Here is a 21,300-nt window from a genome sequence, read left to right as displayed (position 1 = left end):
CCCTCCGGCCGATCCCCCACCGCCCGCCCGAGTCATTGACGGCCACCCGGCGTTCACCGTCCGCCGCCTGATTGACGTTCGTCGCCGTGGTAGGGGCCTCCAGTACCTCGTCGATTGGGAGGGTTACGGTCCGGAGGAGCGATCCTGGGTGCCCAGGGCACGCATTCTGGACCCCGACATGGTGAGAGACTTCCACCGCGCTCATCCTGACAAGCCTGGGGGTCCACCAGGAGGTGGACCTTAGGGGGGGGGTACTGTCATGATGTCAGTTTCCCTGTCCTCCCGTGCTCTCTCCCCCTCCCCTACCTGTGTCTGGAGCTGGGTGGAGTGCCTGACTCCTCCCGTGCACACCTGGGGTGCATCAGCCTAATCACCACCACCTGCTGCTGAGTACAAGAAGGCTTGGCAGTCTACACTCGGTGCCAGACCGTCCGCGTGTAAAACGTGAATGTTTCTTGCTAAGCTTTGTTATATGGTACTTTCCTGCAAATGCTCATTTGGATTTATGCACCCTCCAGATTCCTGCCTCTACTCGCCCAGCTCCTGCCGCCACGTTCCAGTCCCGGTATCGCTTCCAGCTCGTCTTGTCTCCTGCTCGTCTCGTCTCCTGCTCGTCTCGTCTCCAGCTCGTCTCGTCTCCTGCTCGTCTCGTCTCCTGCTCGTCTCGTCTCCTGTCCGGTCCTGGTCTCTGGTTTGTCACCCGCTCCCCGCTCTGGTCTTCGTCTGCTCCGCCCGCCCTGGTACCGCACCTGCTTCTATCCCCGTCCTGGTCCTGTCCTGCCCGCCTCTACCTGCACCGCACCCGCCTGACCCGTCTCCCGCTCCCTGGTTCCTGTACCTGCTCTTGTGACCTGTTTAAAGACTGCATTTTCACCGTTGTAAATAAACACTGTTAAAACTGCTCTGGTCTGCATCCTTTGGTCCTATCCGCACCGTTACGACAGGAGAGTGCTGGGGATGGGACAGACTGAGGCTGTCACTGCAGCCTGTATGAAATCTGTTAGACCAAATAGACCACATGTTCTATAAAACTCTTCATGAATGTTATTGGATCACATATTACTATTTTTATAAGAAATAACAAAATGTGTAACTTATAAACATGGAGGAATTCAAATTTAGTTTTCAAAATTTTCAGTTAAGAAAATATTTTGTGAATGCCAAAAATGTTCATAAAAAGGATTTAAGTACAAATGTGTTTTTATGAACGCTTGATGAATGAGGCCCAAAGCGCAGGTCTTTAATCTCTTTTGTTATCGGCTGAGGTACTTTTGAACCAACATGTTAAATATTGGTCTATTTCTTCAATAATGGGGCTTGCCTTTTACTGAGAAACCAAGGCTGAATTGACTGGCTCTTGGCTGGCTGTCCTGCCCATTGATCCACGTTCAGTGACTGTGTGTGCGTGCGTGACAGTCTTTGAGATATAATTGACACCAGGAATATCCACAGCAGCCCATGGGGAGTCGATGTATATGTACTTGCTTTATTTCTATCCACTAGAAAGGGGAGTTAGGTGCTACCTGCCAGATCAATAAATATCAGACAAATGAACCCAGTATCTTGGTATTGGATGTTGCTATCATTAGAAGCATTCACACAGCAGGCGCAAAGGGCAGTGAGTGCACGCCAGTCCAGTGGTAGATAGAACTGCCAGCTAATCTGCGGCTGCACACTGTAATCTGTAATCTGTTTAAAACACTCACACATCTGTCTGCTGCATTGGGATTAGTGCATGTAGACACAACACACTGGACATGAGAGTCATTTAGAGCACAAAAGGCTGCACTGCCTCATGTGCAATGATCTAACAAACATCTTATTTTCAACTTTCTAAAGACGGTTTCCAATCATATTTGTTGTAATCAAATTACAACTTCTATTTTTCTTGTAGCAATTTCAAATCTAGGATTTGTGCCGAACAGAGCAACAGAAGCAAAATATTATCTTGTTGAACCAAATGTTGATTTTGTCAATGCAGAACCTTGTTTACAATTATTTATGCACTTCTGCCTATGTTTGATTATGCAGTGCTATAATGGATTCAAACTGGAGGAAATAGTCAATTACTGTTTTGAGTTTTACATTCATAAGCAAGTGGATACTTTGTGTTGTCATTGATATTGCATTTTTAAATTACATGGTAAATGGAAAATGGTCACATGTTTATATAGTGCTTTTAAATCTCTTTACATCAAGGAACCACTCACCCTGGGGATGAGGAGGGTTAAGTGTCTTGCCCAAGAACACAACAACAGTAATCATTTGTGGGAGCTGGAATCACATCAGCAACCTGTGGGTCATTAATGTCTACCAATGATGTTTTTAGGTCGAGAGCGGGATTCAAACTGCCAGCTGTTGGATCAGTGAACAAACACTCTACCAACTGAGCTACTGTCGCCCAATTATTCAGTTATACACAAATAACAAAGCAGGGCACACAATTAACACACTATTTAAGTTTACCATGATTCCAACTATCTATTTTAACTATTTTGTATTTGACTGTTGAAATAACGATTTGTTTGGAGCAGGAATCACCTGCGTATTGACAGACCTTCATACTACATGTTTTTCTAGGTGCATAATTTTAGTGTAGCGCCGTGTCTGCAGGTAACTATGATGTTAAAACTAGGTCCAACAGAGCGAACAGCTGCTGTAGTGTAAAAGTTGATATTTAGATTTATATTGCATATGTTACGGCTCTTTTCATTCTCCACTGAGTCCAACTTTGAAATCGCAAAGGTGTTCACTTTGGTAATGAGTTTTTACAAGAAGCTACACACACGCACACACACACGCACAGCAGACCTGCAATGCACCGGAGTCACAGCACATTAACACTTCAATTAATTCAGTGCCTTAGATTCTCATTTCCCTACGAGTCAAGATCCCTGACCATCCAGCCCTCCCTCTGTAACCACACGCAGAAGACCCCAGTGTAAGACATGCTACTGATGACTTTTTAGGACACCAGAAAACAATGCTTCATAAATTACTTTTTAATTTGTGTGATGTATTTGCCTTTCACACTGGATCTTGTCAAGTTCTCAAAGGGTATCATGTATTGTTTTGGATAGAGAACATTGAAGTTAGATAAAGATGAGCAGTTGTGCAAAATCTGCCATTACTTCTCAGTCTATATGTTTGGTCTCTGTAGATCAGACTCACAGAGAAAATTTGATTTGGAGCCATATATGAGCCATGTGTGCCCCAACCCAAGCCAAGATGAATCAACAAATGTGTGAAAGTGTGTTTATTTTGTGTCAGATTAGATAAGATTATTGATGTTTGTGAACCTTGATGCAGTGATGCATCGTATATTTGATAAGGATTAAAAAAACCTGTCATATTACTCAGCCAATTGTGACTTTGGCCTTGGACCTTGATGTTCTTTGTGGATCTTTGCAAAACGAAACCGTGTGCCACATCTGAGTCCAGGGAAAAGTTTAAACCAGTTCTTTCAAACTCCCAACTGCATTTCTGTAGCCCATTTTCCACCAGATGAGGACTAGAAATTGTTTGTGTGCTGTGCCCCAGAAGTCTGACTATCAACCGCACTATCTTCATTTATATATATTGGATTGCTACCTTCATACACCTTCTCTGAAATGTTGCAAAGTATTCATTCTCTGCTTTGTTATCCTGGGCCGTAATAGAATATACAGGGTGTCCATAAAGTCTCTTTACAATAAAAAAAAAATATTACAAAGGCAAGTGATAAGATATATTTATCAGACTTGTTCTATTGTACTCAGTGGTTTCCAAAGTGTTTTTTACCTCATTTAATACACCTCTATATGGACACCTTTAGTCGCACGAAGCACATCAAGGCAGTACTCGATTTCGTGCCATGTTCGCCCCATAGAAACGAATCCAGAGGTGTGGTACTGTATCTGGTGAACATGGTGCTCACGGAATTGGTCCATCCTTTCCAATCCAACGGTCTGGACATGTTTGATTGAGAAACTCATGAACATCCAGACCTCAATGTGATTCAAAACTTTTATAACCACTAAGTACAACAGAACAGATCTAATTACTATATTGTATCAAATGCCTTTGTAATGACATTTTAAAGAAATTGTTAAGAGACTTTATGGACACCCTGTACATAGGTTCTGTACCCCCATTTCTGTCATAAATTTGAATGGGTTTCAGTTATTGCTGGTTTTGTCGAGGGGTCATTAGATAATGTAATCTGTGTGCCAATTCAAAGACTAAATACGGTGGAGTAATGTTTGGGAGGACATCTGATATAAATCTGTCTGTGTCAATGCAAAGTGACTCAACCACAGTCTGTATTTGATGTGTTTTATTTGGTTCTGTCCTTTTAAACCACATTAAATTAGTCAGTAATTTACTTGGATACTCTCCAGAATAGGACGCGTTTACAGTGACCCAAATAGTAACGTGCACTCTGTGGGAAAAAAAACTGCCAATAACATCCAATAACATCCAATTTTGTGGCCTGTATCTATCTCAGTCGTCTCTCTCAGTAACAGTGTGAAGCAGTGTAACCCACTTCTTGTCACAGCAGGCTCCTGTGAGCACAGTGAGTTTATAGTCCCATGGGTCATGAAGCGGCCTGTGCCATAAAGACAGTTAGGTTTCAATTAAAACAGAAAGATAAAATGGGCGAAAATGTCATCCAGCATTAATGTACTGGTGGAGTACAGGGGCCAGTGATGGACGTGTCACTCAGCTGTTTCACATTATGATTCCTGTAGAATAAATGATAATGAACAGGCCAGAACATGTAAAGGTAATTCTACATTTGAATCATATACTGACTTTTGCAAATGTAATATAGGAAAGCTACTGATGCATTTCTGCAGTCTCTGTGCTCATTTGGTTCTATACAAAAACCACCAGAATGCCAGTTTAGGGCTGCAAGATTAATCACAATCAAATCGAATTACAATTTTTTACAGCAAAATATCCCATTGTCTCTGCATAAAAAAAACTGCTAACCCTGTATTTAAGAACCCTGTAGCTAAGATCTGTTCTGAAAAGTGATTCTTGTATTCATTTATTAGTTCATTTTTCAGTCTTTTTGTCAGTTCTCCTGGACTCGTTTAAAATGTGAGCTTTAAACAGAATCCTATTATTAAAACATTAATCACTAAATCTAGTCTCAATCGCAATGCTTGTCAGATCCCCCCCCCCCCCCCCCCCCCCCCCCCCCCCCATTATTTCCAACTCTTTCAGCCCTACGCCTGTTATTGCCACTTTTTGCATAGCTTCCTACTTGATGGTAGGTATCATCTTTTATTTTAGAAGATTCACTCTTATGTTGCACACATTCATTTGGAAATGTTGAGCCATGTTGCAGCTTCCCAAGACAAATGTCCCACCTCATTGACCTATCAGTGTCTATAATATAAAACCTAGAAAATCCATGGAACCTGTTTTTGCTGATCACATCCTCTCTGCGCTGCACACTGCTCTTTTCTCAGCTCTGTGCATTTAGAAAGGTTACAGCGGGGCATTACCATCATAATTCTTGTCAGTGCTTCTCTTGGCTGTGTATTGACCTTTGTTGAGACCGTTGACTTCCAGAGCACATTTAATTTAATACACTCCGGTTTATCACTGATTTATATGTTTCTTATTTTTAGAGCTCTGTGTGGTTGTAGTGTGGTTAGAGCTCTATGTGGTTATAAAGTGTGATTAAAGGTGCACTATGTAACATTTCTGGTGAGGGGTCTGCCTAGGCCTGGCATGACAATTACTATATGGGCTTCTCGTTCAATACATATTACGTGGAAGAATCATTTTTGGGGGTCAGTATTTATCATGAGTGTTTTTTCTTTGCACTAGTGGGAACATTTTGTCAGTTTTTCAGCAGATTTGAGCTGTAAAAGTTTGAATTATGAACTTCTGTGACTCATTATAAAGACTTTAAACTTATACAAGTCTCTCCATGTTGTAGCACCAAAGTACATCTCTGACATTAGTACCACATGAACCAGCTCACACTCTGAGGACTTCAGCGACTGGCCTCCTGCTGGTGCCCAGAGTCAGGACTAAACATGGAGAATCAGTGTTTCATTTTTATGCAACTAAAACCTGAAGTCTTCCTGAAGATGTGAGACAGGCCTCTACTTTGACAATGTTTAAATCCAGCCTCAAAACGGTTGCCTTGTCATTATAGAGACAAAGTAACTACATAAGTGTTGCATTCTGTTATTTATTTATTGCAGTTAATATATATTTTTTAACAATATTGTACATTTAGGATTGTTTTTGCATCGACATTATCATTTATCGTCTTAATTTACTTCAGGCCTAGATCTGGCACCTTTATCCGCACCTAGATGTTATTGCTTTTCCCGAAATGTTCTACAACGTGGCATTAAACCTGTATTTGCAGACATGTCTTTTTATTGCTCTACAGATCTGATCTGTAACTTTGCTTGACGGTGACATGTGCTTGTCGTCATGGAGATATGTTTACTGCCATACTGTGGAAGGCAGTAACATCTCCATGGGCACGAACATAAAGCAGACACTGGTGCACCTTTGGCTGAAACATTTCTCTGGGTATTTCTTAATCCTCACTGGTTATAGCTGGTTCAGATGTGACCCCGATCAGCACGTTTTAATGACCACATGCCCCATAATGACCCCATGCCTTTGGTGTATTTTCACGCCACTTTAAATGTTGTGTACTGATAGTGCTGTAAGCCTCTCTGACCTCACAGCCACATAATTACGCATTAAGATAACATGAATGACTTAACTACTGGGGGATTTTTCAGTCAAGATGAGCCCAGAAGAGCTAGTTAGCCTGGCTTTGTGGAGGACGGGATTGGGCCATAAAAGTAGAAGCATTAGCACGAGTAAGCATCTATTTATGAGAAGAGGGCTTACAGCAAATACATAACCATTCATTTCATGGAGTAGCTTAAAGAGGCATCATACAGGTTTTCAGTGGAGTGAGAGTCCCAATGAAAGACACTATCATCTTGTCAGTTTAGGACCAGACCAATTTCTGCAAATCCACCTGGTTTAGAAAATGAAGCCCAAAATTGACAAAAATGCTCGAAGAAACACGGCATGAGCTAGGTTTCGATTTAGCTTGAATTTGCTTCTTTCTTTTTTTCACATTTCTCTTTTCTTGTCGCTATTATCAGCCTAAAAGTGCTACATAATGTTAAAAATATCCCCAGCATTGAAATCTTTTGAAGATTTCTACACAAAGTACGAAATCAGACCAACAAAAGAACTAATGAGTAAACCAGTATCTCAAATCTTATAAACCAACCATTTCAACTATTTAAAACACCAAGAACATCATGGCTTTATACAGATCACACCGGATTGAATAGCATACCAAAAATGATCAAAACGTAGTCATGGTAACATTCTATTGGTCAAAGCTTTTCATTTCTGACGTCTCTGAAGTGAAATATTTCTGCCAGAAAGAACCATTTGCATTGCCTTTAACTCTATACAATTTCCATTAAACCTGAAGCCTGCTCTGCCATGCTCATGGAGGACCACCACAGTCTTGTATGCACATGGGGATGATGAAGAGCACATCTCACTGAAGGCTAAATGGTTTTTACTCTGTATTAGTGCTGGTGATAGCCCCTTACCCACGGGCCATGACCCTCCCTCCTTCTCCCCCTCTCCCAGTATCACACACACACAGACACACACATGTACGTACCTCCCACCACTCTTTATTTGAGTGTTAAAGATAGGCAGCCTTCAATTAGCCGCATGATCCTCTCCATAATGACTGCTCTCTGTCTGTAGTGGGCCTCGGGCTGATGAGTGTGATAATTCGTTTTTGGAGGGTGCTAACATGGACTACCCATACAGACACACTTACTACATGTGGGGGTGTGTGTGTGTGTGTGGGTGTGTGTGTGTGTGTGTGGCAAAAAGCAGGATTAATGGAAGAGGGGCGACCTAAGTGCTCCAGATTAAATGACTGTGAAGCGTTGGGCTGGTCTCAATCACATAGGCCTGGTATTGCTGGGGCCCAAGCTGGCAGAAATATTTGGTCAGGTTAGGAAGTTAATACGATGAGGTTGACTGAAGAGCCATATTTTTTGGAAAGGAAAGTGTATTCGCAGCTGTCCCATAGCAAATGTAGTTAGAAGATATGTTGGTATGGTGCAGCTCAATGAAGGTAACCCTTGGGTGTGTTAACCTGTCTAGCAAGATGAATTCTCACGATATTTGTGAGCTCACAATCTCACGAGACTCCATCTTGCCCAGCTCTTGCTGTTGTGATTGGGCCTGACCCAGCAGTGTGACAGAAACTGGACCAATCACAAGGCAGTATTGTGGTGTGGGCAGAAACCAAATAGTGAATTGCTGACGGACATACTTAAACATTTTTAAAAAGAAATACAGACTATTTTATTTTTAACAAGCTTGCAAAGAGAAGCGCCTCATGCATTTATGAATGGGAAAGATGTTTGTGTTTATCTCTCAACTAGATTTCCTGTAACAAAAGTCAGATTTTTCAGCTTGTTCTACTGTTGTGATGGAACTGCTGTAATCAGCTTCAAATGTTTGGTGATTTCAGGAAGAGTCTTTCCAGATTGTTAAATGTGTATAGTGGGCTACACATATCCAGGAGTCAGGTTATGGGTTCTTGTTTGATATAGAAAGTGTGCATTGTAGGATTGAAACAGTGTGCCACCATAGTTTTTAGTTTGTCAGTTATAATTTATAATGTGGATGTACAATACGAGTCCTGGTGCAAAGAGGTCCTGTGTTCTTTCTTTCAGGGATTTACTTTTTCTGCTCTTTCTCCAGATCTAACTCATTCAGTTTTGAAGTACAAGCTGTTGTTGTTGTTAGGGAAAATGATGAATGTACTTTAATGACTACGGAGATGGTGGTGCCCTTTGAAGGGTATAACAAATAATAAAGCTTCTGAGTTGCATTACAAATACATATATCAAAATTATTGAATGCATATTGATTGAATAAAGCTTCTTAGGTGCATCACATCTACATATATATCTTTTGACACTGAAATCATAGAAGTTTTGAATATTGTCATGTAACCACTATGTGTATACTGAATTCATGTATCCTTTGAATATTGCACTCTTTTTAAGGTCAGCTAACGGGCACCATGTTCATGCTAAAGTTTGAACAATATAACCAATCACAATCACATTCTTAATCAACAAAGACTTTTCTTGCACAATAACCCTTGCATTTGACCTTTCTTTCACTGCAGCTGAGCCAATCCATACCACCAAAGTTGTGCTGATTATATCAAATGTAAAATCCCAATATTTGCACTAAGTATTTTCCTGTGGCTTGGTTATGCTCTCAATAACCATGAATAATTGCAAAATCATCATGTTGCTTCTTACAATTGTAACAATAAAATATGACAAAATGTTTAAACAGAATGGACCTGGGATTTCAAAATGAGATTGAAGTCAGGAGAAGTTCTATGCACTCACTTTCCCTATCCCACCTACATCCACAATGGCACCCCCAGTACCCCATCGCCACGTGAAAATGAACTCTCCAACATTGCACCAGGCAGAAGAAGTACCCGCACCATTGGACCGGTCATTTAATAAAGCTCTCTGCGGGCGTCCTGTTATATGGCCCTGCTGCCGTATTATTATTGTGTGAGTGTCCCCCCGAGGGTTCCCATGTGATAGATGTCAGCAGCCAAGGTAATGAATTGCTTAGGTCAATCCACTCCCGGTGAAGAGGTACGCACTTGGGAAGGCCACCTGATAGACAATATAGGCACAAGTTCCCATTCACCTCCCTTTCTCTCTCTATTTCTCTCTTTCTCTCTTCCCCGTTTATCAAAACAAGGATCATTACGCTGTTCTCTCAAGAGGGCTGTGGTCAGAGCCGGTGCAAAGAGGGATCAGAAGTAAGAACTCATTCGAAAAGGCGATTTGCAGCAGTAAGTCCGAAGGTATGAGTGCGTTTTCTCCAGTTGAGTGGTACGTCTCCAGAGCGGAAATGCATTGGGTGACTTTTACTCATAGCTATGTGGAAAAGCTATTAGGCGTGTGCGTGAATGAGCAGGGCACATGCAGCAGGCGAGTGCTGGGCTGTGAGGCAGGTTAAGACCAGGGGGATCACAGTGGGAGGTACTATAGGGCTAATAACAGCAGAGCGGGCAGCCAGGCACGCCAGGCAATCACAGGCATTTCTCACACCACTAGTCCACAGCTTCCACTTCCTCCTGTCACAGCGACTGGTCCACCTCGCCAGCTTCTCAATCCGAAATGTGACCAAACGTGACAGATTATAAGCCCGTTTTGATTCAATGTGGAATGGGGCTGTTTGGGTCAGTTATGTTTGATCACATGAAAAGTTCTAGTTGCTCCAAATACAAGGTTTGTTAGATGTCGACAACGTGATTTGAACAAAAACATTCAATTGACGTGAGCCCTTTAACATTGTTTGGCAATTTGGAAATCTCCCCAGCAAATTATGTCCCAGAAAAGAAAAAAAAGACAAAATTTGACTGGTTCTATACAGCAACTGACGAAGAAAATGCAATTAGTTATGATAATTTCAGTCAGATGTACATATTTACTGATTTGTACACTATTTTAATCGATGGCGAAAGATGACGACTACCTTGAGTGAGGGGTTTGTGATAGATAAACAGAGATTGAACAATTTTTTCTCCTCTCCTCGAAACACAGTACCATCAGTGGAGCTTTATTTTTTTCGGTGATGCTGATTTGCAAATCCATATGGTTAGTAAAAGAAATACAAGCACCCCCATAGAGCTGCTGTAACGACGCTCTTGATCGTTCCATGTTTGAGCTAAAATGTCAGCACTTAACCAAGCTTATTATTAGTTCAATAGTAAATACCCATTAGGCCCCTACAACGCACAATGAACAAGAATCCATTCAAACAGATGCACTTTTCTTGAATGAGTGAGTCTAGTAGGTCATGTTTGTTGTGGTTGCAGTTGTGGTATCACACTTGCAGCTGGATTTCAAACATTTGAGGAAGTTGCTGTGGGGGGGACTTGACTTGAGAGTGTTGAAGTGTCATCCAGAGGAGTATGTACAGCCTGGACTGGAGCAGATCTCGTGGGCGCAGCTGTTGAGTGTAGACATAGGCCAGACGAATGAGGAGGAGAGAGAGAAAGCGAGAGGAGGGGGGGTACTTCTAGGTGTTGTAGAGCATTTAATCACTCACCTGTAAGACTGATGAGACAGCAAACACGCACACGCACACACACAAGTACAAACAGAATAACCGGTGGGACTAATTACCCAAACTCTGCCACAGTGAACATGGAGCCACTGAACGGCTGCTAAAAGGCTTATTCAAATGCAAGGAGGAAGGTCCAACAGCTTGTGCCAGTCCTTATTCTGTCCCATCAGAAGGAAACAGTGAAGCTAGTGTTGGCTGAGTTTAATATGGGGGCTAAACTAAGAAGCTGAACAATAAATTAGATTTTTAAATGCAACACGAAACAACATTCTCATTAAAGTGTTTGAAACGAATACGGCAGAAAAACAGACAAAACTGCAGTCTGTTTTACTTCGACTTATTTGTAAGTCGAAGTAAAAATCAGCTGCAAACAATCACTGGAAAAAAATCATTCAAGTAGAAATTTTCTTAGTGAAAACTACTTACAAGGCACACTGTAGTCTTTTAGTCAGTTATGATGGTTGATGGAGTCTTAGTCAACAATTTTTTGTTACTTAGTCAACACATTTTTTTTAGATTATAAGGATTTTGCATGCACAACAGAAGAGAGGAGAATAAGTACTGGGACAGCTTATGAGGATGATGTTTTCTAGTTTACTTCTCTGTCTGCATAGTAGTTTTAGTTTCTAACATTGTTTCTCTTCAGTGTGACCAGAAGAAAAACTACTTTAAGAAGAAAAGTTAGTTTATAAAAAGTGAAAAGTGTGAAAGTAAATATAGACTCAATTGCTCCCAGCTCTACTATATCTTCAGCAGTAGTAGGTCAGGAGGAGGACTTGAAGATGCAGCTACTCTACGGGCAGACCATGGCTCCAGGCTGTGCCACAGGTAACAAACCCATCCGTCACACCTCCACTGCACCTGTTACTGTGCAGATGGTGGGCCCCAGGAGAGAGGCTTTCCACAATGAAGAAGGATGAGCAATCACACACACAGGGACCAGCACAGAGGGGGTGATAGAGGCGTGTGGGGCTGGGCCAAACTGTGTGGAGATCTGGAGTTATGGGCTTGTCGTAATGAGGGGTCAAGAGTCACACCTGTTTGTGTAGCTGGTGGTTGTTACGGGAATGAAAGAGGAGGCGGGGTCTGCTCACCTGTGTGTCTGCACCTGGAGAGTTCAATTTGTTACTCCACACCAGATTTGCTTTTATTATGTATTCGTACAGCTGCAATTAAAACAATCAAATCAATGTTGCAGAAATGTGGTTATTAAGAAGAACGTTGAAGACAAAGCACCAATGAAGATGTGTTAAAATGAGCAGGAACACAAAAGGTCCTCTGAAATAACATAAAGCATGGCCAGGCAACATTCAGCAGATGGTTGGATACATGTACCATCACTTTAAAACTGACTAAAAATCATGAGAGATCGGGAGGGATATGGGGCCATGGTTGCCAGCTTCTTGGGCATAGCACCCTGAGAGAGCAATATATTAAATTACTGACTGTATTCAAAGGTCTAAAGCCAATCCTCTGTCAATAAAATCCATGTATTTAGAGCAAAATTCATTGTTTGGATGAAGAAATATGGCTTATATAATACATAGTCAAAGGTTAGGCCCGCAGCAGCCCCTTAGACAGAACAATACAGATTAAAAGTCAAATCAAATATCGGGTTTGATCAATATGAAAGAAAAATTGAGATTTTTTTTTTTTTTTTCTCATATCACCCAGCCCTACTGTAACATCTCCAAAATTACCCCTTCATTAAATGTACTCCATTACCTCTATACTCATCAAAGACAGTAAGGCTCTGCTCCTGGATGTACCATTATAATTTGTTCCAGCAGAGAATGTGTGTGGTTGTGCCCCCAGCTACTCCTCTTAATCTGCAGTCCATTAGCATATTCCCTGCTCTCCTCTCGCTAGAGCCATCTGATAGGCCCATTTCACAGCCCCCATGGCCTGCATCTGGATCCAGGATGGTGAGAGGAGAAGGCATTTTAGGAAGAAGATTAGAACAAAAGAAAAGAGGCTATGCTGTATGAGATATCTGGTATACTGTGCTTTCTGTACCCCATATAAAAGACGTTTATTTGTCAGAAGTTTATTATAAATCGACTTTATGAACTTTTTTTTGATTATGGTGTTATGGATTTGTAAGAGAATACCCGTCAACTGTCCCATCTGAAGAACTATTTTATAAAGGCCTTGCTGCTTTCAACAATGCCAAACTATGTAAGACACTGACAGCTGACCTATATTTTAAACAGAAAATCCAGTCATGTTCATATGTTATTTTCATTCTTTTTTTTATATAGGCCTTCTACTTTGCAATGATATTCATTTTTATACATTTATACACACACACATGCTCTCTCTCCCATTATAATGCCAAATATTGGACTGTCGGACTAGGTTATTGGTAACTCCATTATATACTGCAGCTCAATGCTGTAAATTAATGCATAAGGTATCATAATTCTGGTCTTATTCTTATTCCCCCATTTATAGTCGTGTCACATTCTGTCAGATTTATGTAGAATAAGCCTTAAGTATTTTTCATTTTGGGAGTTTTGATAGTTTAAACTTTCCTTTTGTTCTCTACTCACGATCCCAGGAGCACACCAGTCTTTTAAAGCCGTAGCCTTACACTGGTAGACATTCGCTGTCTGAACTACTCTTGTTCCAAATGCAGGAACCGAACATGGCGTTTCATAAGACATTCATGAGAAAGACCAACCTTGTTCCTGGTGCAACAGAGATTTCCAAAAAGACCTAATTTTTCACAGCGAGGCCACTCTCTCCTGGTGTTTCCATCAAAATTTTATCCCATCTGCAATGAATCCCAGACAGAGATGAATGTTCGAATAATCCATAAATCTATCACCAAAGATCAAATTCAGTTTGCCCAAGTAGAGCTTGTGTCTTATTCATGAGGAGCGTTGAAGTCATGTCAAACAAGCAGCATGTGGGGCTTCAACACATACAGTATAACATGTAGAAATATTATTCATGTACTAAAAGGTTCTGTTCTGTCTTTACTATTAGTGTAACTGTGTTGTAAATAAGATATGTTGATTTTATATTGCAGCATCACTAAAACATGCCCATCTTCAATATTATATTTTTATTACCTATAAATCTGAAAGTATATTCAGTTGTGGTTGCCAGGTTTGTGCCATTGTTTACACTTTGTTATAGTGTACAGAAAGTCCATATGTGCTAGGGGCAGTGATTCTTGGTGTATGCTGTACTTATTCTACATGCTAGAATTTTTGTTTGGAGTTTACTTGTTTAACAGTACAAACTACATTATAATATATTTTACACATACTCGACTACACTGTGAAACAGCATGAGCAATATCATGAAAAAAGAATCAATATGATGTTTCAGTTTTAGGACGACTTTATTGGAGTTAGAAATGCCACATGTAACAGATTTGGTTGTAACGATTTAAAAAAACACACTCCATTCTTTTCTTTTTCTTTTTACTATTTTCATTCTTTTACTGTTTATTCCCTTTTCCTGTCCTCTTTTTGTGTCTCTGTCTCCCCCTCCTGTCCCATAACTGCAGTATGTAGTGTTATCATTAGCTTCCTGCTGCTCTATGATGGATGACTGGGAGAGGCTTGGTCCTGAGAGGAGGGATTCTGCTTGAGTACACCATCAATACCTGTGCCAGATTTACACTATACACACGTGCTCGCAGTCCCCCCCCCCCCCCCCCCCCCCCCCACACACACACACACACACTGGGAACTGCTTGCAACACGTTCTATGAGTGTTTAATAAGCGCTTTAATAAACACAGTATTCTAATTTTGTTTTGTGACATTTTCATATTGTAGTAACTGGTCTTATAATGTCTTTAAAGCTGCATTATGTGGAGAGTCCGCCACCCTGTCTGAAATATTCCACTATATGGCATTAAACACATCTACCCTTGCACAGAAAAGCAGGAGACACAACCAAGCCAATCACAGGTCTGATCTGTGGAAAGGGTTGATGTGAGAATGGATTGACGTCTAGCATTTGAAGCATCAGTATAATTTTATGTTAGACTGTGAAACATTCCCGACAAAGCAATAATAATTTTGTACTTTGATTTGTTTATTTATAATAACCATGAGTTTAGCAGCACTACTTTGCACTTGGCCACAGCTTATCACCATGCATACAAACCATGCCGTTCACATCACTCGTATTCAAATTGTGTGTGGGGGGGGAGACTATTTGATGCTAAATTCCCAGTCGGCATGGCGTTTCTATTCTGTGCCTGTGCGTCTAAGAGGTTTGTATCGACTTGGAGCCCCACAGGGGAGCAGTGCCAATACCCCCCGCTCACACTGAGAGTTCAGACGGACCAGCACTCCAATAGACCATAGGGTGCTAAAAGGGTCTATTTCAAGAGCTGGCAGAAAGTTCCACCTCCGGGAACTTTCACACACTCCCCATACACCATGACATTTGTGCACTGGGGTCTTGTGTGTGCGTGCGTGTGTGTCTGTGCGCAGAGTTCAAAGAGTTGGTAGTGAATTCTCAATTGGAAATGAGTCCAATATAGTCCAGAAGCCTTGCAGTGATTCACTCCCTCAGTCCCCTGATGACATCATTCTGGCTTTGTTTTGTGTTTACTGAAAGCTGCAAAGTCACCCCAAAAGTACAGAAATTAAAGTTGAGATTGAAAAGTTCTTCTGGTCATATTGGGGTCCTGAGTTGAACTGTGAGGTTGTTTGATGCAGGATCATTTTTCAAAGTGGTGAAAATAAATAAAGAGGAGGATGCTTTTAATGTTTGCCAATGTTAAGCTCTAAAACTAAGAAAAAAAGACTTCAGGTTGCTTCTTGAGTGTGTATTTGCTCTTGCTGTATAAATAAGGGGTGACACTCTATGGTTTCCTGTATGACTTATATAATTAATCCATATATCATACCCAACAGGAGGCAAGAAGTTCCTGTGCAGGTTGAAGGATTGTTAAGTGATGCCAGTGTGTAGAGTAGAATTCCGTAGACACTGCATCCACACTGCATAGTACGTATGAAGTGAGTGTGTGAGGTGGTGGTCAGTGGCACAGATTGGCAGCCTCCTTTCCGTCAGTCTATCCCAGGGCAGATCCAAGTGTGGAGTGAATGAATAATGCACCGTAAAGCGTTTTGGGTGTCTTGAAAGGCGCTATAAATCCATTGCATTAAGGATAAATAATTCATTGTAAATTATCTTCGCGTAAACACAGTGATTCAGTTTAGTTATGAAAGGGGGGCTTTTATTTTTCCCTGGTTCTGTTTGTTTACTGTTACATACAAACTCTCATGTGCCTTCCAGAGCCTACAGCCAATACAGACTGAGATTCACCATGAGAAAAAAATAAATAAAAAAATCTGGGAATACCGCTCGACTCCGGAGACTAGAGTTGGAAGCATTAGATAATCCTGCTTGGTGTGCAATGCGGCCCACTGCTGTTGTCAGAGTCCATAAGAAAGTACAAGGCCTTATTAAACCCGGACACTCAGTAAAGATTGATTTTGTTTGGCTGTCTGTCTGTTAGCGGGAAGGGCAGGCGAGTGTGACAGTGAGCGTGGGCGATTAGACACGCGGTGGGCGGCGGGAGGCAGGAGCTGTGACTGACTGATGTCCGCTGGTGGCAGGCTGCTCAACAGGGAAACCTCCCCAGAAGAGGCTGTAGCCCTGGGGGAACGCTCCCGGGAGAAAGGGGAGGCTGAAGCAGAGCGGTCCCATCCTCCCAGACTGACTAGACCAGATTCCGGTGCCATATGTGGAGCATTGATAAAGATGCTCCGCTGGCCTGTCTACATGTGATTTTGATAGGAGTTTATGAGCTACTGTGCCAGGGCTCGCCAGCGGCTCCAAGTCAAGTAGTTAGGAACTGTTATTGTTGAAAGTCTCGCCTGAAGGGCACTTGGCTTCTGCTAACATTTAGTCTGCCACTTTTTCCTCATTTGTAACTTTTTTCACCTGTGTTGTAATTTGCCTTCTAGTAAACTGACAGGACTAAAAGGCAGGTTACATAATAGTCTTCTGTCTGGATAATAGTCTACTTGGTCTCCGTGGACGTACATGAATTTGGTGCCAATCTATGGAACATTTCAGCAAAACAATGGTGCTGTTTTTCCCATTTGATTAGGCTAGGATATGGTGACAAAAATCAAATAGTGATCTCATCCCTGTCATTATCTGCTATGTTGGTCATATCTTTTACTTTTATCATATCTGTTACTGTTACTGCCACGCTGCCCCACTGAGAGACATAGGAAATCTTTCCTGCCTGTCGCCATCAAACTGTTCAATTCTTTGCTGTAACTGATCACAAACAAGTACTGCAATATCCCATTTACTGTCTGTACATTGATGCAAATATGTTGTTATGTAAATTATTTATAGACTCTATTTTAATTATTTATTGACTCTATTTTATTCTTATTGTTTTTAACACTGGGGATTATTAGGACGCTACTTATTTTTAATTTTTCTATTTTGTGGTCGGTAGCATCTGTAACAAAGAGAATTTCCCCTCGGGAATCAATAAAAGTGATTCTGATTCTGATCTTCACATCCTGATTCAGTATTTTTTTAATGCAGCTATCTGTTCAAACACACTTTTTCCCACTCACCTTCAACTGGTCAGACTCTGGATGTAAACAATTATAGTTAAGTTAACGTTCAGAAGCATCAGATGACTATTTACCAAGTCACATGTCTGATCTGTGAAAAGGCATCCGGCTGACAGTTAGAATTTATTTAAAGTGATTTTTAATTGCATCATCAGTATAGTTTAGTGCTAGTCTCACAAAGTCAGACAATCTCACAGAGTCTGAAGAAGATGAGCTTGCACCAATGTTTTATGTAACTCGAGCAGTGGGAGTTAACGTTCTATAGATAAGAAATTTAAAGCACAATCGAACAGTGTGATTGAATCAGGAAGTCGAACAATGTGTTTGCATCGGTGGTCTATAATACCCAGAGTGCATGGAAAACAGAACGTTTTACATTATTATATGAAAGTACGCAATATTACAATTATTATTATTTACTGTCCATACTGTCCTGAGAAACAATACAGGCAAAGCAATACAAATTTTATACTTTGGAACTGATTTGTTATTTATAATACCCATGACTTTAGCACAGCAGTACTACACCATGCATACTCTCACCCACACCTTCAACTGGTCTACCTCTGTAAGGCTCTGAGTGAATGACAGCTGGATCTAACCAATCACAATTAAGTTTCAGAAGCAGCAGATGACTATTTATGTGGCTCTAAGAAAATTGTGATATTATTTTAGTTTTTCTTTTTGCATAATACATAATGCCCACGTCTACTTTTCATATTCAGTTAAATGGTGTCCTTAATTGTGTCAGTATGAACCACAGGGCCCGTTGCATCAGTGGTTGTCATCTGTAATATCTGTATTCCCTTTCATGTGTCTATGTCCTGAGCGGCCTGCTTTGTGACAGCGCCGCGTGTGTGTGTTTGTGCAACAGTGTGGCGTGACATCATGATTAAATGTTTGGAATAATTGATGATTGCATCCCTCATTAAGTCTGGCTCTCTTGCTTTGACTCTGTTCTTACACACTTCTCTTCTGCTCCCCTTGACTCCTCCATCACTCCGTTTAGGCTGCGCTGATGGAGGTCCGCTGTGGCGTTTCGTGTGGAGAGGACGTTTTGAACTGTGATCTCAGTTTGTGTCAGAGCAAACTCGGAAACCTCCTGATCTCACGAGCGGTCCCAGGTTGATGGTTGTGCAAGCGCTTTATGGTCTTTTTATTGTACTTTTTTTATTCATTAACCCACTGCTGCCATAAACCTTAATTGTAAGTCATTCTTGGCAAACAAACCAGTGCAGTTATGTCTTTCTTCTTGTGCTGGAAAATCAATAACATGTAGGAGTTTGCTGTGAGAATGTTAAATCGAGAGCTGTCAGGGCTCAAATAAATACAATATTATGTCAACTTTTGCACTCAAATGTATGGATTTATTCAGCTTGCATGTGTGTATCTTGAACTTTAGGTAGAGATTAGGAGTATCCATGAGCCTATTCAAGCAATGGGTTCAAAAATTGAGAGTTGGAATTGGTAGTACAATAAGATTTGAGCTGTAGAGAGTCAAATAAGTAACTTCTCTGATCATTAAGGCACAACGTGCTAGTGTTTCATTCCGCTATATGTTTGATTTGATGTTTGTTTTTTGTTTTGTTTGTTTTGTTAGGCTTATTGTGTCAATGAGAAAAGTGGTTTCAGTATTATATTTTGTGTTGTTTCTATTTTCACAGTAAAAATGACTTCAAATTTACAACTTCTGAGATCAAAATGACAGCGTCTTTACTGGAGTGTTAATACCTCTGCCACTCTACCCCACGTGCATTATACAATTTGTAGAAAAAAAAAACAAAAAAACCCTAAACTAAAGAATAAACTATTCTGGTATTACAGAGTTAAATAGAAGTTCAAGCATAGAGTGAGCGCGTAGAGGCATTGGCTGACGGGTTGATTGACAGACGAGCTGACACCCAGATGGGATCAGACCAGAGGCTTGTTAATAACCACAGTCTGCGTTCGTCTGTGTGGAGAAGTCTGCCTCACACTCAGCGCAGAGCTCCATTTACATTTGAGCACATTAACTAGCGCGCACAGGGGAGCCGCTCGCACATCCGTTTTCATCTATTTCCCCTTAAAACACGAGAAAAGAGGAATTCCCCACAGACGCAGTGGCGCTTTGATATCTCCAGCTCTGTGTCTGTAAATAGGTTAGGAGCTGCAGACGATGTTGTGTTTCGTGCGTATGTTTTGTGGTAATCCGTGGCCCGGACATGAATGGGAATCTGTCATCTGGTGGTTATATGTGCTATTTGTGCTGTGTTTACCTGCTCGTGCTGGGACTGAACTGGAGGCGGAGTGTTGTGGGATGTGCGGTGCTGAGAGAGGGCTGACTGCTGCTAGGCCTCCGGCTCCATATCAGTGATAATGCTTTATCCACTGGACAGCCACAGCCACTGTTTGAGCCTGCGTTTTACTGCTGCTACAGATGTAACTACTGCTCAAGACTATATAGTGCCTTCCCCTCGCTCCAGCCTTATCCCCATGAAGCCTTACATAAACTTTAAACTATATTTTAACTGCATTTATGTAGGCTGATTGTCATAAACACGTTGTCAACACTAGTGTAGCCCTAGACAGATCGAAGATGGATAATGCCATAGTGTAGAACATTCCATACAAAGCAATAACATCTCCATGGACGCAACCTGATTTCACTATTTTATGCATATTTTTACAGCACTAAATACATTAAAGGATGAGTCACACACTCTTGACTATAGCAGCAATATTGTAATTAGCATTTTGATCCAAAACAAATATTTCTTCCAAGAGATATATGTCTTAAGGGCGTAGCATATTTGCACAATGTGAGTGTATTAAATGTTAATATTCTGCCAAGGTGTTTCCAAGTAATGTTTATACCCATAATGCAACACTAGGTGTATTCAGAGCATGATTCTTTCCCTTTGTCAGAGGTCTCTGTTGGCCACTACCTCACGTTCTGCTGCACAAAGACTTCTGTTATCCAGTGCGGTTATTGCCAGTTATCTTAAAATTTTGGACCATATTTACATCGGCTGAGCTTGATGTCTACATTATCGTGATTAAAAAACTGACTGACCTGCGAAAATATAACACGTCACTATCTGTCATCCACTGTGTCACTGGACAAAGAGAAGTATTATTCCAGTGCAGGGGGCATAAATGCAGCTGAACTTGAGTCAGGGCTGTAATCTGGCTTCATTGTGTCTCCTGGTTTTGCCTTTGTACTGTTGTAAATCGCACACACGTACACCTCGTTTAGCCTCTGCCTGGTTGTGAACTTTGCCCCGTGCTCCTCTTCCTGTTGCTCTGTTGCGTCGGTCTTTTGTCTTTGAGAGCGGAGTTAAGTGGCAGTTGTTTTCTCCTGTGGGACAGATCAAAGCTGCAGAGCTACAGTGTCTCTCCTTGAATTGGTGAGGTAGGAAATGAATGTCTTTAGAATGGATTTGGGGTTACTGTTGGAAAAACCGTCATCACCCAATCAGTATTACAGTTTGTAATTCTTTATACAGTGACAAAATACAATTGATATGGCAATAGCAATAAAACTAAAGAAATTGGCT

At 41.2% G+C, this 21,300-nt stretch overlaps 1 protein-coding gene across 2 annotated transcripts in view; it reads left to right on the top strand.

The window, feature by feature from the left end:
- Positions 1-21,070: 21,070 nt before the first annotated feature.
- Positions 21,071-21,300, top strand: part of dab1a (DAB adaptor protein 1a) — a 63,808-nt gene continuing 63,578 nt past the window's right edge. For both annotated transcript variants that reach the window (XM_055221052.1, XM_055221051.1), the window contains exon 1: positions 21,071-21,155. The gene's annotated coding sequence lies outside the window, so the exon portion shown is untranslated. The remainder of the gene's footprint in view (positions 21,156-21,300) is intronic.

This window comes from Periophthalmus magnuspinnatus, chromosome 4, assembly GCF_009829125.3.
Source record: "Periophthalmus magnuspinnatus isolate fPerMag1 chromosome 4, fPerMag1.2.pri, whole genome shotgun sequence".
Classification (NCBI taxonomy): Eukaryota; Metazoa; Chordata; class Actinopteri; order Gobiiformes; family Gobiidae; genus Periophthalmus; species Periophthalmus magnuspinnatus.
Note: the sequence above shows the minus strand (reverse complement) of the source record. Positions and strands in the feature narration are given on the sequence as shown.